The sequence below is a fragment of the Labrus mixtus genome, chromosome 17 (assembly GCF_963584025.1).
Source record: "Labrus mixtus chromosome 17, fLabMix1.1, whole genome shotgun sequence".
Classification (NCBI taxonomy): Eukaryota; Metazoa; Chordata; class Actinopteri; order Labriformes; family Labridae; genus Labrus; species Labrus mixtus.
Window position 1 is genome coordinate 5,961,464 of NC_083628.1, and position 17,433 is coordinate 5,978,896.

General features: G+C 40.7%; 1 protein-coding gene across 1 annotated transcript in view; it reads right to left on the reverse strand.

Moving 5' to 3' along the window:
* rgs3a (regulator of G protein signaling 3a) overlaps positions 1–14,484 on the reverse strand; it is a 146,607-nt gene extending 132,123 nt beyond the window's left edge. Inside the window, exon 1 of the mRNA XM_061061278.1 lies at positions 14,213–14,484. The gene's annotated coding sequence lies outside the window, so the exon portion shown is untranslated. The remainder of the gene's footprint in view (positions 1–14,212) is intronic.
* Between the last annotated feature and the right edge of the window lie 2,949 nt (positions 14,485–17,433).

Below are 17,433 nucleotides of genomic sequence, written 5' to 3' on the forward strand. Positions count from 1 at the left end.
GGAGGTCTCGGTGGCCAACAAAAGTAGGCCTTTACTGTTTGAACCCAATCCTCAACATCAGTTACTTCTTGGGGCATTTGTGAAGTGACTTAAACCCTTGATTATGAGTTTAACAAAGTCGTTTTTTTTTTGAAACCCTAACAAACAACTTCTTAGGGTAAAACTGAAATTATAGTCTTTTTCTTACCATAACTAGGTGTGTCTGTGCCTGAACCTCACCACAACTTAAGCATAGCCGAATCAGATAATTAACTGCATTTATTTTTCTTGAATTCATTCACATACAGGGTTTTCTGCTGGTTCAGAATGAGGCTGAGGTGGTACATTTCTTACCGCGAGTGCAGACACGTGCATTCTGGTTATCCAAACACACCATTACATGTAACTTATTTTAAGAATTATAATAACTGTACAGTAGAAGAAGAATGAAGTCTCATATCGAATGATAATAAATGTGCTCTGCTTAACATTAAATCCAATGTGTTCACTGACGTAAAAGTGTGTTTAATTTTTTCAAGGAAACTGATTATTATTCTAATACTCAATATCCGGTACTTAATACATGAATGTCAAATGCTCATTTTAGCAGATTTTAAGTGTCATCATTGACATTGTAGTCGCATAACACCCATGAAAGACAGTGAGAAGTTAATTCTTCAGCTGTACTTTCACCATACAGAATTAGAAATAAGCCACTTTTTTACATTATTCACTCTATATATTTAATGTAGTAGAGTCCCCTTTTTTTGGGAGGTTGGTCCGATTTAGATTTATACCTTTTTTTCAAAACCATTCCCCGGCCTGGAAAACAGTTTTTAAAATGCTGAGCTGTTTCGTGACTTGTTGGCTGAATCCTGACTTTGTAACTGTTCACTCTTTGTCTCTCTCTTCCTCAGTAACTCTGACTTTTATTAAAGGCACATCAGAGTTTTCATCTTGTTTTCAACCACTTACTATTAACATGTTTTCGTCTATAATACTTCTTCATTAAGTCAGCATGTTGGAGACACTAAGCAGGAACCAAGACGTGAGGGCACTGTATATTAAATAAATAATATTTAAGCCGTGCTGTCGGTGCCGGAGACAGAGGAAGTGAGAAATGGATAGTCAGAGAGAATTTACATATGGACAGAGGAGCTGACAAAACAAAACCAAAACCATTTCATGATGAATCCTGTTTTTGAGATCCCTGAACATAACAGTTTCCATTTAAACTACCACCAAAATCTTTAAAAAGCACAGCACGTATGTTGGAGTAGTTTGACTTCATAATGAATCTGTAGTCAATAAAACACAATCTGTAGAAAATGATGCATCTCCAAACATTTAGGACACAGTTACTACTTTCTTCTGAAAGCCTACAGTTTAACCTCACAGTGCAGAGATTAACCCTTTAGATGTAATTACCATGGTAACCTCCAGGCTTTTTTTTTTTCAATAGTAAGGGACTCTTTCACTTGTGAATTTAAAACCTCCAGGGGGTCCACAGCTAACCTGGCTGGCATCAAGCCCAGGAGAGGAGCCTTTTGTGTGGGTAGGACTTTAGTACCAGAGGGCATACGAGGGGAGAGACGTGGAGCAGCTGGCAACGAGAAACATCCAGCATGATTGACGTAGAAACAGGGGGAATGAAGGAGGGGTAAAAAGAGACGGAAAGATTGGACAGTGGGAAAAGTCCACACGAATGAAATGTAGGAAATGAGGACAAAATTAGAGAGAAACAAAGATACTTCAAATTAGTTAGAAGAAAAGAGTGAGGAACTGCAAAAGTCAAAGAAAGATGACAATAAAACTAAAAAAAAGGGACAAAATACTAAGTCTATAGAAAAGAAATCAAAGGTGTTGCTTGTATTCTGCAGAGTCTGATTCAAGTCTTAGATCTGCCAAAAACATCAAAAGCACTTGATTCTGCTCAAGTCCTTCTTTGCACCACTCATCCACTTGACACTCAGACCCTCTTTTCACCTCCTGTCGCCAACAAACAAACACTTGATTGAGAGGGTGGCAGAGCCAAGATGGGAGGAGACTGTCTCCACTTCAGTGTTTGGTCCCTTAAGATAAAGAAATGTTTTTTTAATCGTTAACACTCAAAGCGATCGGTGTTTGCCCGGGCTGACAATCAATCAGCACACTTCTGAGTCACACGCTGATTATAACATTTGGTTGGTTTAAGTAAATTAAGTGTAAATGAATGTTAGTGTGATAGCTGGACATTTTAAAAAGTAGTGAAAGCTATACTCCTTTACAGTAGATGTCAATATTTCATTTTATTATTAAAAGAAGAAACCTACAGTAAATCTGGCTGAGGTTTATTTTGGCATTTTATAAAAGATTCAGCTTAGTAAAATATTATTTGAATTAGATAAATGAAAGTTAATGTCATAAATCAAAACACTTGGTAGGAGATCAAACTCTCAGATTGAAATTTCACGTTTAATATAGTTTAGAGCATTTGAATACATATGTGTTAGCTAACTTGCAAACTAATTTTTCTGAATTTTTAAATGTACAGTTTCAGCTTATAGTGCGATTACTTATTTGGCTGAACAAAGGCTTGTGTTGGTCTGAAGAGAGTGGATTGTTTAAAATGAGGCTTGGTGTACAAGAGGACCAAAATAACCGATCCGTGCCGTCCTACCCTTCTGTTGGGTTAGCTAAGCATACCGATCCGACCCTGAAGGCTGGAGTCAGACACACTGCAGGCCGTTGATTGGTCAAAAAGAATCCCTTTCCGTGCGACAACGATAATAAAGGACAAACACTAAACGCACCATGTTTAACTATCCTGTGGATTTGGGGAAAGTATTTTCAAGGCTGTTTTTGATTTCTGCGACTATGATGAGCACGGAGCACTGGCCCGTGGACGACCTCGGAGATGCAGACCTTCCTAGGAATAATTGATCTGTGTTTACTGTGTCGTGTCCTTCTTCTTTGTCGAATTTATCGGCGGTCTACTTCATGTCGCGCTGCTATGATGCAGTGATGTGTAAGGGTACAGTTGGTTGTGGAAACGCAAGCAAGATCAGAACTGAACTGAACCGAACCGAACCTGACAGCTTGGTGGAAACTTTTGTCAATCAGCAGAAAAGCAAAACATCATCGGCGGGATGTGAAAGGTTCTGCTGGAATTCAAACTCCACCTCACAAACCTTTCAAATTACAGTAAATGAAACAATTTCAAATCAAATTTAATGCAGTTTCACTTGTTAGCAAACCGCTGCAGATGATCTGTTAAGATCTCTACACACATCTTGTTGTAATCTCCTTGGTTCCATTTTGATTTGGACTATTTAACAGGGTTTATTTTTCCAATTTTAACGCTGACATCTGTCATTCTACAAGGATTGTCTCCCTTCTCTACTAGTTCAAGAGTCATTTTTAAGTTATATTGACATGTTTATTCAATCTTTTCTTGCAATTTTGCCATCAACAGAACAAAAGTCATCTCCTCAATAATCAGACTGACTAAGAACAACTGGGGATGATGTGCTCTGTTAACAGTGAGTCACTCGCAGAGATGTCAATCACTGAAAGCAGAGCTTCATGCACAAGTGATTTCATTAAACGATTAACCGCCTTTTCTTTTCAGAATCATATTTGCTAAATTCTATGAACCTTAAAAGGTCACATATTAAGCAAAACACACTTTACAATGTTTTTCTAACTTTAATATGTGTCCCTAGCTTGTCTACAAACCCCCCAATTTGTTACGGTTCGGTGTGTAAAACAAGGAGGTGGACCCAAGTGCAGAATAAACTAATAAAACTATTTAGTTAAACAAAAAGGCAAAAATCAAAACTGAGAAAATCCAAAAATTGACAAGCACTGAGAAACACTAGGAAACACTGACACTCCAACATACGACAAACAACACTGGCAAGTTACAACAATGAACTGACCTGGAAGGGAAGACACACAGAGACTAAATAGACATGGGGTAACCAGACACAGGTGAGACTAACAAGACACAGGTGAGGACAATCAGGGCAATCACACTGGGAAACACACAGAGGCAGGAATACAAGAAACACTGAGGACAAACTAAATCATGAAACACACAAGGGAAAAACCAGCAACACTAGGGAACATTAACACACAAGGGAAACAAGCAACACTGGGATAAAACAGGGAAACTCAAACACAAAACCAAATCATGACACAATTGTGAGAAAAGTCCATCCTCTCTGCCTTTTGCCCCTCTAGCTTTTCTGAAAATGTGTGCTCAAACAGGCCATTTGGAGATATTTCCTTTGTGACATCACAAAGGGGCGAACCCCCTCCCCCAGATGGGTGACACTCCCACAGCTAGGTGTTTGTTCTGCCTTTGGAGTCTGCATTCTCACCCTAAACAATCAGACATGGTGCAAGAAAGCCCAGCCACCCGAGCCCTTTCAGAGAGGGGGCGTGGTCAAACAAAGCTTACCTGCATTAAAAGCTACAGACACAGAAACAGCCTGTTCTGAGCAGGGCTGAACTAGAGGGGTTAATAGGCATAATCAAATACAGGATCAGGGTGGATTTTTAACATTAACTTCACAGACATGTTTTGGGGAGCTCTGAGACTTCTTTAAACTGGTTGAAAAGGGGAATAATATGTGACCTTTAATATCCTGAGTTTTTTCTGAGAACCAGGCAGCACACTAGAATTTGCCTCAAAGAACTTGCTTGATTTTTCCTTGCAAGTACATTCATGTGCGAATTAATGGTATTCACAGATCTAACAGGAGCAATCTTTTCCTACATTTTGATATGACTTTTACTCTTCCATTTTTTAACCCTTTTATTCCATGCTAAGGGAGAGAAAAAAGTAGGCCACTATAATGCCCACATGTTCCTTTGTTAATGGATGCCCAGGTAATGTACTGTTCATCTTCAACACATACAATTTGATCCCTTGGAGAAATGCATTTTGTTGATGCTCGAGTAATCTGCTCTCTAGCGGTCCAAGGCTAAAAACATTTCAAACGAGGCACAGAGGAAGATTACATTTTTAAAAAAAAAGATCAAGTATGAGAGATGTGTGTTGCCCTGCTTCTGACTGACCTCAGCAACTGACTCATTTGTTGCATGATGCCTTACGAAACAAGACAATGACTTTTGGCCATGCTCGATCGCCATTCAGTAGAGACTGACGCATTTCATTTTCTGTCTATCGTAAGCTAGGCAACACAGCCAGAAGGGATTATGTCTGCTGCAAGCTTACTCGAAGTGTTGAATGATTGTCCCTGAGAGAGATTTGTAAAAAAGGATTTGGAGGACAAAACATTGAAATATTAAAAGACTGGGACAATTTTATCTCCAGGCCTGAATAGTACTTGAATTCGCCAAATCATAAATTTAATCGCCACCACTTAATCGGGTTTATCATTTGATCGTGAAAGCAGAAATGCCTTACACACATTTTCATTTTGCGGAGCTTAAAACAACCTTCTTCAAAATAAGTTTTGGAAAACACCAGAAGGGAGTCATAACTTGAACCTGCGTGCCTCTTCTATTAGAGCCTGACAGATTAATCGGCCAGCTGAAAATATCGACCAATAAGAGCATATCCAGTGGCTATCGTATCGGCTAACTTTGGGGCAGCAGGGGCCAATCGTGCTTGAGTACGGCACGGTACAGATCGCCAGTGTGACTGCGCCCTGAAAGTTCCTCACATGAGCTTGGCATTGTAAAGACGCAAGAAAAGCTGAAAACTAAAAACAATTTCCTTAAAAGGAGAACATTGCAACTGTTAAGAAATGAAGTGACATTGACCAGTGATGTGCAAAGATATTCAAAAAAAATAGATTTTGACATTTGCACCAGTTCTTACAAGTAATTCTTATTATTTAAACCTAAACACGCCTATGCTCCTGGTTTGACATCCAACATAGAACTGTAATCAAAAGATGGGACACATTATGGTAAAATATTCATATAGCAGAGTTGTTTGAAATAAGCAGGATGGGAAAATGTTTTCTCTCCACATGAGTGCGTCCCTTATTGGCAGTCACACTCCCTCAAGTCACGCCTACTTAGTTCCGCCTACCTTAGACAGACTCAACATATCTGCCCATCAGGAAATTAATTCAAATTAACTTTGTGTCCATGACGACTTTCAGCCGTTGAGGTTCATTGCATCTGACCCTAACACATGGAAGTGTCCGCCCACTGGAGATTAAACACTGCGACTATCTGGAGGCTGGCGGTCTGCACAGATTTACGCTCCTGTTTGCGAGCAGTTTGGATCGTAGGTGGCTGAATTTTCTCTGCATGTCTGAGACTGAATTTCCGCCTCTCTTACACCTGTCACGCCTCTGCTGGTAATAATCCATCAGCAGTCTGCTACCTTTGTGTTTGGATCATCATCACCAGTTATCTCTGAAACATATCCTTTGATAATACACATTGTCTGAGATTGTTTTGCAAACTGTGCTTTGTCTCTGACTGGGATAATAAACAGTACATCCAAAAAACAACTGAACAAAGGCTGTAAGAAACATGCAGTACATTCACACCAGCTATTCTGATAGAGTGAAGGCATTAGTGACATCATATGAAGTATTTTTTACTGGAGCAGAGGGCTCGATAATCCACAATCACACCACAGTTGAATCCTATTTAATCACATTTTTTTCCTTGACTATAACCCAGGTGAGACAATCTTTTTTGTAAGTCTGATTGAGTGAGTCTACCCTACCTAAGTCTGGGCATACACAGTGCGTGAACCTGAGGCTGTTTACGACACAATTTTTGAGTTGCATGACTGATTCTGATGTCGGGCTGAATTTCAGCTCCATTGCACGTTGTGTATCGTGCCTTGTATGAGGGTGGACACAAGGGCCGATCGCAATCCAATCAGCTGCTACCAGTCGGATTAATGTCCGGCATTTTCATAATATTGGTATGATAGGTATGACTGCATATTGCCGAACAGTGAGCCAGAGTTGACAGCGTCTGAGAGCACCATGACCAGAATTTAACGACACAGATAAATGAATGAACATTTCTACTTCTTTGTCCTTTCATTTACATGATTTATCTCTCGTGAAATTATTCAGGCACATTTACACGACAAACAAAGCATAAAAGGATTTGTCAGCCGGTTGTTAGTATGCAAATGTTGTTGTAAAAAAAAAAATCCTATAAATCTCCAACCAACTGTGGGAGTTTTCAATAGAAACTTTAAGAACAACTGTCAATGCTACGTCCCGGGTTAACACGTACAGTATGAGCACTCGGGTCACGCTTCACGAAAATCAGACCGTGCTGTGTTAGCACATAATGTGTGAGCTTTGGTAGCGTGTTGTAAATGATTCACTCGTACAGCGTGAGTAGACATTCCACCACATCATTCAAACAAATGGACAAGTGTATGCCCGGCCTAACACCAAGCTCCTGACACTGAAGCGCATCATGGAATTTATCCATCGTCTGTGCCCTGCTTGTTGTCACATGTCAACTGTTATTGGTTCATGATGACGTTCGGCAGCCTCATAAATAGATTCACCCAACTTCAATCAGGGCAGAGATCGTATTACCTGGATTAAGTCATTTGTAATTTGTAATTTATTTCAAGGATAGGATAAAACCTGAGTGGGTTTGCATGGGCCTTAACAATATGCTAACTGTTCTATAGGCATTGGGTAGGGGTTTTCTCTACTATTGTATAATACATTGTACCTGAAAAAAAATATTGGTTTCCCAACAACTTTGTCTTTCCATAATGCTTTAGCAAGTGCTTCATTATACTTTCTACATGCATGACCCTGATGAAGGCCATGAGCCGAAACGCGTCGGTCTAAATCGATAATAAAGTGTTGCTGGAGCATTTTGACCTCTTCTAAGCCTTTCACTCTTCATGCACATTGTCAGTTGGTGACGTTTGTGCCAGAAAACCTTCTTCTACTGCAGTCTCAGTGACGTCATCCATTGGTTTCTGAAGTGACGTTCTGAATCCAGCCATGACGGTCGCCATGTTTAAAATGCCATCTCAACCTAGCTTTGGATCAATCTAGAAAACAGGCAAACAAGCAGGAGATGAAGCAGGCATTACGCATCCTGGCAACAATTACAACACCCACCCAGAGCAGGCCCAGGCATAAGCCATGTAAGCAGCTGCTCCCATTGCCACCAGGGGGCCCCCCAAGAGCGAGAGCTGGTTAAACCTACTCCAACTGCGAGCTGTCACCATAGGTTGACATGTTCACAAGTGATGAACAATCATGCTAGCAAGCGGCATTGATATCCTTGTTTTAAGCTGTTTCCTAAAACATTCAAACAAACAAATCTAATGTGCTGCAACAAAAACAAGCGACAGACTTTATAGCCAATAGGAACGTGTGACACACGGGATTACGTCTCAGCCCCAGAGTAGTGTTTTCATCTCGTGGTTACGTAGGCTGGAAGCTGGAAGCTACCCACAATCTCATTAACTGTGTTGGCTGACTGATGTTTCTGTGATCAAATTACTCCGCATGCAGCTTGGACACTAATTATGCGGGACCCGGAGTGGAGGGCTCCCAGAAACAACACTGCCTGCATGTCATTGGGCCCAAAATATGACTTTGAAAAGTAACAACCATCAAGTACATGGCTGTGCATCAGCAGACATGAAAAAAAAAAGGCCAAATGATTGAATCATGTAAAGGTACAACCAACACCATGTATGTAACTTTCTGTGTTGAGTTTGTTTCACGATTATGTCTAAAAGTTAAGTTTTGAATAAAAAACTAAGTTCTGCTTCTTGAAATAAGTGTGTTTCCACTTCTGTTTGGACTCACAGTAGGTTTGGGAATGATCAAGAATTGGTTGACATCAGTCAGTTGAATTGATGGTGCAGAGGCGGTGGGGCGCCACCAAATTAAAATTTGCTAAGGGCGCCAAATAGGCTTGGGACGCCTCCAGCCCTGCGTCCATCTGTCAGTCATCTCAGCCATGCCCCTTATTATACATTTATTATTTATTAATAACGCTTAAGCTTTATAAAGCTTAAGATTATAAAAAAGCTATAAATAACAATTTACAAGTGTGCTTACATATATTTCACTGTGTTTTGTTTGTTTAGTTTGTAAGAGAGGAAAATGAGCTTTGATATTAGTTTTTTGAGGCAAGCACAATTTGCATTGATTTTAACTTGAATTTTAATCATTTTAAACCCGTTAAACGTTGTGTAATATCGATAAAGGTATTCTCTCCTATTGAGTGTCTATCTGAGTCAAGGAAATAAATTGTCAAATTAGCCCAGCTGACAATGTCCATTAGGTGCAGGAGGTTCGACACAGTAGCCAGGAGTTGAAGCTATTTGGGTCAAATACTGAACTTTGGGTCAAGTGGGAATCAGCCGGAGGTGAAAACATCAGATGCATGGCATGTCAGACACATTTCCACCAACACGTTGTCTCACGCACTCTGTCTGTAACACACATACACACACAAACACACACGCACATTCACAGCCAGAACAATTTAACAATACAAAAACAATCCCCTCCCTCCTCCACGTCCAAAACGCCCCATATAAGTTAATCACACAGTGTACATTTTTTAATCTGCTGATTTAAAGGCACAGCCTGCCATCTGGAGAGACCTGGCATTGTTTGCGTGAGTACAGTACGTCTGGACGGTCTTCATCTATTATGAAAAGTGAAACAAGTGTACGATGCAGATGACACACTTTTTTGAGCGTGAGCCCAGTGGCTGTTCTGCTATTTTTGCTGTCATGCACATACAGACCACCTGACCCACATTGTAAGCTTGTTGGAGGGAAATGCATTAGCCATGGTCAGAAGCACACACACGTACGTGTCACTGCGGGTCACTTGTCTTTGTTGACACACTATTCAAGCCAAAAAATGAAGCAGAGCTGAGGGAGTTTCTCCAACACTTGCCCGTTTCTTACATCGGTAATGAATGCCTGGATAGACAAGAAACATATGCTTGGCACAAATACGCACAGATGAGCAATTATTTAGCTGATCTCTCCCAAAAAAAAAAAAAAGAAAAAGAAAAAACCTGCCAGCCCAATGAACACCATGCCTAATTTGTTAGTTAGAAATTAATCATGAGCACCTCTGAATGAACACTACAATATGTAATTAATTTATTATAAGACAAAACTCTGATTTCTTCTGCTGTTTTTAGCATTTGAGACAGTTTTGGAAACTACACACATTTACAGAAACACTTTTTTTTTTTAATAGTCTTAACAAGGACCACGCGTGTACCACCTTTCAATTTTCATTCAATAGACTGAGTACACCCTAAATTACCTCTTAAATCAATCTATCAATTAATAAATCAACAAACTTTATAAACCCTCCCGAGGTGCACTTAGCATGAAGCAGCCTGAACATAAAACACAGCCGCACATCCATCCATCTATTATCTATACTGCTTATCCTGTTCGGGGTCGCGTAGGGCTGGAGCCCATTCCGAAAACAAATAAATCAAGCATCACAGTTCAAGCTCCTGGGGTGAACTGTAGGGCTGAGTCAATTTCTGTGCCCTCTGTGGACAGAGTGGTTCATCTCATCTCTGCTGACTTTGTCCTGTACATGTGTAAGAAGTGTTTTCTGAGTACATTTTCCTTTTGTCTTCTAACAGGCAATGGTGTCACTCTCTTTAAGGTGACTCTTTAGGGTCAAAGATGTCATCAAATGCTGCTTCTGCTGTGTGACGTTAATCTAGACAACTACCCAGCAGCAGCTGTTACAAGCACTCAAAATGATCTGGTTTTTTTTTTCCTCACAGTCCTGTTTCCTTTTGTAGCTCTTAAACGGGCAGCAGTGTCAGAATCAGTCAGTTTCATAACCAGTCAAAACCTCCTCTCAAAGGAGCTTTTATCAAAAAATGTAAAAAAAAAAGTGGACACGCAGATCAACAAGCTTGATCAAATGAACAGTCTTAAGTGAAAAGATCAAGACGCCGAGCGTGTCCTGCGTGTTGTTGATTCTGTTCCAGCACATTTTGGAAGAGCTGCGCACAACATTTCTGTCGCTTAAAATCTACCAGCGCCTCACACAAAAGTGTCCTGGAAAAACTCGGTGCTAATTGCTCTGTCACTCCTTATCTCAGAAATGTTGTTTGGCTGCCACTCACGCACAGCCTCCGCATTTGAGTCTCTCAACTGGTGTCAAGCAAAGTTAAGATGGCAGCCTCTTTATTGTCACACCACAGTGTAATTAGCTGTCAGCGCCGGGCTGATAGGTTTTGTTACGGGAGAGGACGATGCCGCGGGAAAGTCTGTCTGGTACAAGTGAGTACGAGAAGCATGGCATGTTACAATCTCATATTTAGATTGGAGGTTGTTGTTGTGATTGTTTGTATCATTTGTTTTATTGTATATCATCCTGTAAATGCACTCGTCCCTTTAATGCCATTAAATGTCTTAACTTCATTCAGATTGTTCTCTTTCTGAATATTGAACGTCCCGAGCCAGCTATTAGGTCAGTGTGGTGCTACATCACGTGCAGAAGCGCTGCCAGCTCCCCAGTACAACTTAAATCTGCCCCCCAGGATTTTTGGCCTGGCACTGTCCTGGATCCGAACTGGCACAGGTCACTGTGTGAGGGATTAGTTAGACACACTGATCCAAATAGTTTTCCCCTTGTGAGACTCTGTGCACATTAACGTGGATTAATGTAGCAGAGCAGGAAAAGACTTGTTTCAATAGATGATGTTTGTTTTTTTTTAAAAAGTGCAGCCTTCTTTTGATGTGGATATGGCTTAATGGGATTAAAGCAGTTTCGCTGTTCATATTTAAAATGGCATGAAGGTCAACAAGAGCTGGTAACTGTTTTTTTTTACAGCTTCTGATCAGATAAGTCTTCAAACTGTGACTCGAGACAATGAACAGGTGTGTCGCTGTTTGTTACTAATTGGAAATTGAGAATTTTTTTTTTTTTTAATTTAACGCAACGGACAAGGGTTGTTATGATATATGATATGATTTGATACAATACTAGTAAAAATCTGTCTTAATAGAGTTAGCTGTTTCATCGTTGTGCAGTCTGGTGAAAAAGGACAGGCTGCACCAACTTCACCCAGAGCTCTGACGTCCTGCCGAAACAGTTCATACCATCATCCCCCTCTGCGCTGCACAAAAAACAAAATACAGACAAACAAACACACAACCAACTTCTGTCACTCCTGGGCAGCTCCTCCTGAGCACACACCCTGAAAGCCGCCCAATGACTTTCTCACTGACAGCAAAATAATATAAGAATTATAGTAGGTGTAAGTGTGAAAACAGTGTTTTGGTTAAATATGAAATTAAGTTATTAACAATTAAACTCAGAATTTAACTTCATTTGAAAGTGCTTTTTTCTTGATTTTGAAAATGAACTATTCATATTTTTTTTTAATTAGAAAGTCTCAGAGATAGATAATACCTGCAAAAAAAGTGCCAGAATATTTATATAATTGATAAAAGTAAGTTATATCATACACTACAGTCACAGCTTTTTGCCTTCTTTAAATATCACTGATTTGACATTATTGCCTGAGAGTATAACGGGAGCAAGAGTAAAAAGAGAGGCATGATGACATGTAGGAAAATGACAAATTCGCTTTGAATCCTAAGCATTAAGGGGACAAAATGAGCCTGCCAAGCTCCCTGTATGCCTCTTCACGCTTCTTAATTGCAGGATTTCCCTTCTTAATTATACTGCATATACAGAAAATCACGGTCTTCTATGGAATGGCTGCTAGTGTGATATCAAATTGTTTGTTTACTAAAAGCCTTTTTTCATTCTGCCACAGCGCTAGGTTACATAAGAGATGAGCTGAGGGGAGCAAATAAGAAACAGTGGTGCCCGAGAAATCAAAAGGGAGAGGAGTGAATGAATACAAAAGTACAGGCGAGAGAGAGAGCAAGAAATGGAAAAGACACACATTAGGCTCAAAGAGATTTACAAACATGTGGATTTCAGTGCAAAAGACACAAACTATAGAGACTTGCAAAGAGAAAGAGAAAGAGAGAGAGAGAGAGAGAGAGGATAGACAAACAGAGTGATGTAATTAAAGGGATTTTATTCATTTTCATGCCAGTGCATGTCATGGTGCAGCAGTGCCTGCATGGCCTACATTCTGCCAGCTGGTATCACACATGTGCATGCATGGGTATGCAGCCCCCATTCACACACACACACACGCACACATACACACACACAAACACATGCACACATGGATCAGATGAGACAGTAGTGGGGCAGTAATGCCACAGTGAAAGATGATTACATTCTACATCCATTAAAACAACCGTGCATGTAGTTTTTACACTTAAAAAATGTAGTCCCTTGAAATAAATGGACATAAAATGTACTTTTTTTTGTGCTTGATCAGCAAATGTGACTACAATTATTAAACTGGTGCTCAAGTTTAACACCACTCAGCCTATCAGCTCACAGTCAAACGCCTCTGTAACCCCTGAGTATACATCAGGATTCCCTCATGCGAGCCTTTAATGGTTTCCTGCTGGCTGAGTCCGATCTGATACCCCTTGTCCCAGTTCCATCCACAGAAGCATAAAACTAATTTTAAAGTTGCATGAGGCAGATTAGCCTAGTTCAGCCATGCAGTGTAAATTGGGATGGGCTAGCTAACGTCTTACGATATCACCGTCATCCTCATAACCCAGAATGGAACTACGTGAATAAGCAAAGGAAGAAAAAAAAAATCAACGACTCAGAGAATAGGCAGGGATGGAGTTGTGGAGCACAAAAAAAAATGCATATGTGGGAGTATGTGAATGTGACTGTGCAATTATAAAGGGTTTGTGGATATTTGTGTAGAAAAAGTGTGCTCGTACGGTAAGTAATCCACCGAATGGGTAAGCCGAGCTCCTTCGGGGGGCTTCCAGGGAAAGTAATTGTTCCAAATTTAGCTCAGCAAGAGAAAAATTAGATAAGACTTGGCAGATCGGCAGTGTACGCATAAGCGACAAAGAGAGATTTAAAGTAAAGTCAGCAACAATGGGAACACATGGACAAGAAATATAAAAAAAAAAAAAAAAAAAGAAGGAGGGAACAAGCAAGAAGAGGGAGGCAAAGATAAACAAAAAAAAAAAGGTGGAGAGGCAGAGTGAGAGAGTGCAACAGAGGGGAGTCAAGAGGAAACATTCAAAACAGCATCCTCAAAAGAATCCACTTCATATTTGCTGCATGCAACTTTTCAGAAGAAAGCCATGTGCATCGAGTACAATGAAGTGCGATGACACGAACGGAGTACTCACCTAGTCTAGGCTGCCCTTATGGCTGGCACACAGTGGCATAACTCCAACACACACACACACCACCACCACCAAACTACGAGTGAGTGCAAACATAAGTGAGAAGAGAAGGAGCAGGCGCAGGTGGTGGAGAGAAGAAAAAAAACGATCCCAAAACAAGTGTGTGTGTGTGTGTCTGTGTGTGTGTGTCTGTGTGTGTGGGTGTGCATGTGTGGGTGTTATGTGTGTGTGAGTTAGTGGGTGTGTGTCTGCGCGTGAGGGGAGATCCACTCCAGAAGCGAACGTTGCGGGAGAGCTCCGTCTCTCTCTCTCTCTCTCTCTCTCTTTCTCTCTCTGGCAAACTGTGACGCGTCAGGGTTTTGACCAGACCCCTCCCTCCCTCCCTCCTTCACACACACACTCTCTCTGTCTCTCCCCCAATCCCTCTCTTAATCCCTCGCTTCCACAGTCACCCCACCTCCCGAACCAAAGACTGATAAAGACTTTGAGCTGCTTACCTATCACACAACGCACACAATTTTTTTTTTTTTAAATGTTTAGGGCAGAGACCTACATGACCTTATTTACAAGTTTCCATAATAATAATAATAGATTTGATGTTTCCTTTAACATGTTTTGTTTTTCTTTAATAATTCATTGTCTTATTATTATTTGCTTTGTTTGATCTAGAGTGCCCTTTCGTTGGATGTCACACCCCCCTCTCTTCCCCCCTGTCTGTCTTTTTCATTTAAAGCTGTCTGATATCGATCAAAACGCCAAAGAAAACTTTTGTTTTGGCAAAAATAAATGTGAACTGTTTGACACAAACACACAAACACACACACACACACACACACACACACACACACACACACACACACACACTCGGCTGATTGACTAGCAACCTACTTTTCGTTTTTTAACTATGCATGCTTTTTAATTAGGGATGCACCGACATCTGTACTGGCCCTGATGACGATCACATGTGTCACATCAATTAAACTCTGGCAAGCTGGTGTACCAAACTGCTGATTAAGAATAGATGTTTTTTAATTGGACTACAGCGTTTCTGTTGTATCGAACTCTGGCGAGTGGTAAGAGGGTGACAGGATGCTCACATGTCATTTAATTTCCACGGTCAAACATGAAAGAAAGTGTGGGAGTATTACATCATCTCTGAGAAAGATCAGCGACGTGCAGTTTGTAAGACGTGCTGTAGTGACAATTCAATAGGAGAGACTTTTAACAGCAATTCACATACATGCAATCTCATCATTAATTTGAAAAAACCCACAAAAAATTATGAAGAAGTCATGAAAAAACATTTATATTGGAATTGGCAATCGGCTTAATCTGTAACTGTACAGTATCAGACGTGATTTTCACATTGGTTTTATGCTAAATTTAATTTCTTTCTTTGTGTGTTTGTTGTGACTTTTGGGCTCATCCTGTTTTTATACCTAACTTCAGCTCAAACTATCAGTGCCAAGTCTCAAAATAATACCTAATTTAATACCTATATTCTTGGAACTTTTGTGCTCTCGAATATGTCAACATGCCGAACAAATCTAAAATAAAAAAACGTCTCTGAAATAAACATAACATGCAGGGAGAAAAGTTTCCTGATTTTAATGATGACTTTTTCTGATAAAAAAAAAAAATAGAAATCATTCTTAGAATATAACCCTTGATGCCAACTTTCTAGACTTCCCACATTTCTTCATCCATTACAAAAGGTTAGAAATCAGTGTTTCAACCAGGCTGCTTAACTGTGATGAAGTTAACTTACCAGGGGAGTGATGGTTGTGTTGTGTGGGCACTTTAAGATGCTTCTTCATCCCGTGCTCTTCCCCAAGTAGGTAGTACCATCCTTGAACCTCCTACAGCACACACACACACACAAAAGGTGACATTGTGTTAGTGTGTATCAAGTGCATGTGTGCGTGGCGTCAAGCTCTCGGACTCGACCTAATGAGAGCTAAATTTAAAATGAATCCTCTATATGAGTGCATAAACATGTTATACACACACACACACACAGAGACTCAATATGTTTGCTCCTGCGGGGCTGCTAACACTGAGCGCACACACACACACACACACACACACACACACACACACACACACACACACACCACTCTGAGTGCTTTAGCTTATTCCAGCAGCTGATGCCCCCCCCATCTCTGCACTCCTGCCTTGTGAGCCAGATGGTGTGTGTGTGTGTGTGTGTGTGTGTGTGTCTGTGTGTGTGAATGTGTGTTTGTGCAGATGTGTATTATGTGTTTACAACTACTGTACATGTATTACGTGAAGTCCTGCATGCTGTGGTATAGAAAGTCTGATTTGTAATCCTGATGTGTCGAAAACAAGGACATGACGTCTCTGCTATTATTTTACTGTGGTGCGCACACACACACACACACACACACACACACACACACACACACACACACACACACACACACACACACACACACACACACACACACACACACACACACACACACACACACACACACACACACACACACACACACACACACACACACACTGCCAGCCTCATCCTTTGTACTAAATAATGTGATGCCGTGGACAGTGACAATAATCTCCGTTTTAAAAGCATCTTATCTGAGTGGACAGATTTCTGCGGGCTGTGGGACAAGTGGGGGAGGACAGGCGGCGTTACTTGTATAGAAGATGGGGGAGGGGAGGGCATATGTCCTGGAAGTCAGGGAGGGATTTACGCCATCGTTCAATATTGTGCCCTGCACATGTGACAAAAGGGGACCGAGCGGGGCAAAGAGAGCTGCGAGTCCGGAGGGAGAGAGAGTTGAGAGGGATGAAAAGAGAAAGCAGGACATGGAGAGAGAAGTAAAACGCACTAAGTGGCAAAAAAAGGTGCAAACAAATGACCAGATGTGACAGGCAAGCAAAGCAGGTAACGAAAATAACGCTCCAAATGCTCCTGGAAGAAAAACAGGAACACACTGGAGGGAAACTGAAAGGGATGGGTTTAAATGAAGAGTTGCATGAAGAAAAAAAAAACACAGGAAACAGCAGATGTGTTTGAGGGGGTAAAGAAGAGAAAAAAAACTCTGTGTGACTCAAAGCTAAATCCGCCTCATTTGCATATTAAGCCAATTAAATATTCATAGGGATAAATGATAGAGGAAGGAAGCCATAAGCCTGGCTGAAATATAGTTTATTGGTCGTTTGTTTTGCCCAGTGATGAGGATGTTAATTGA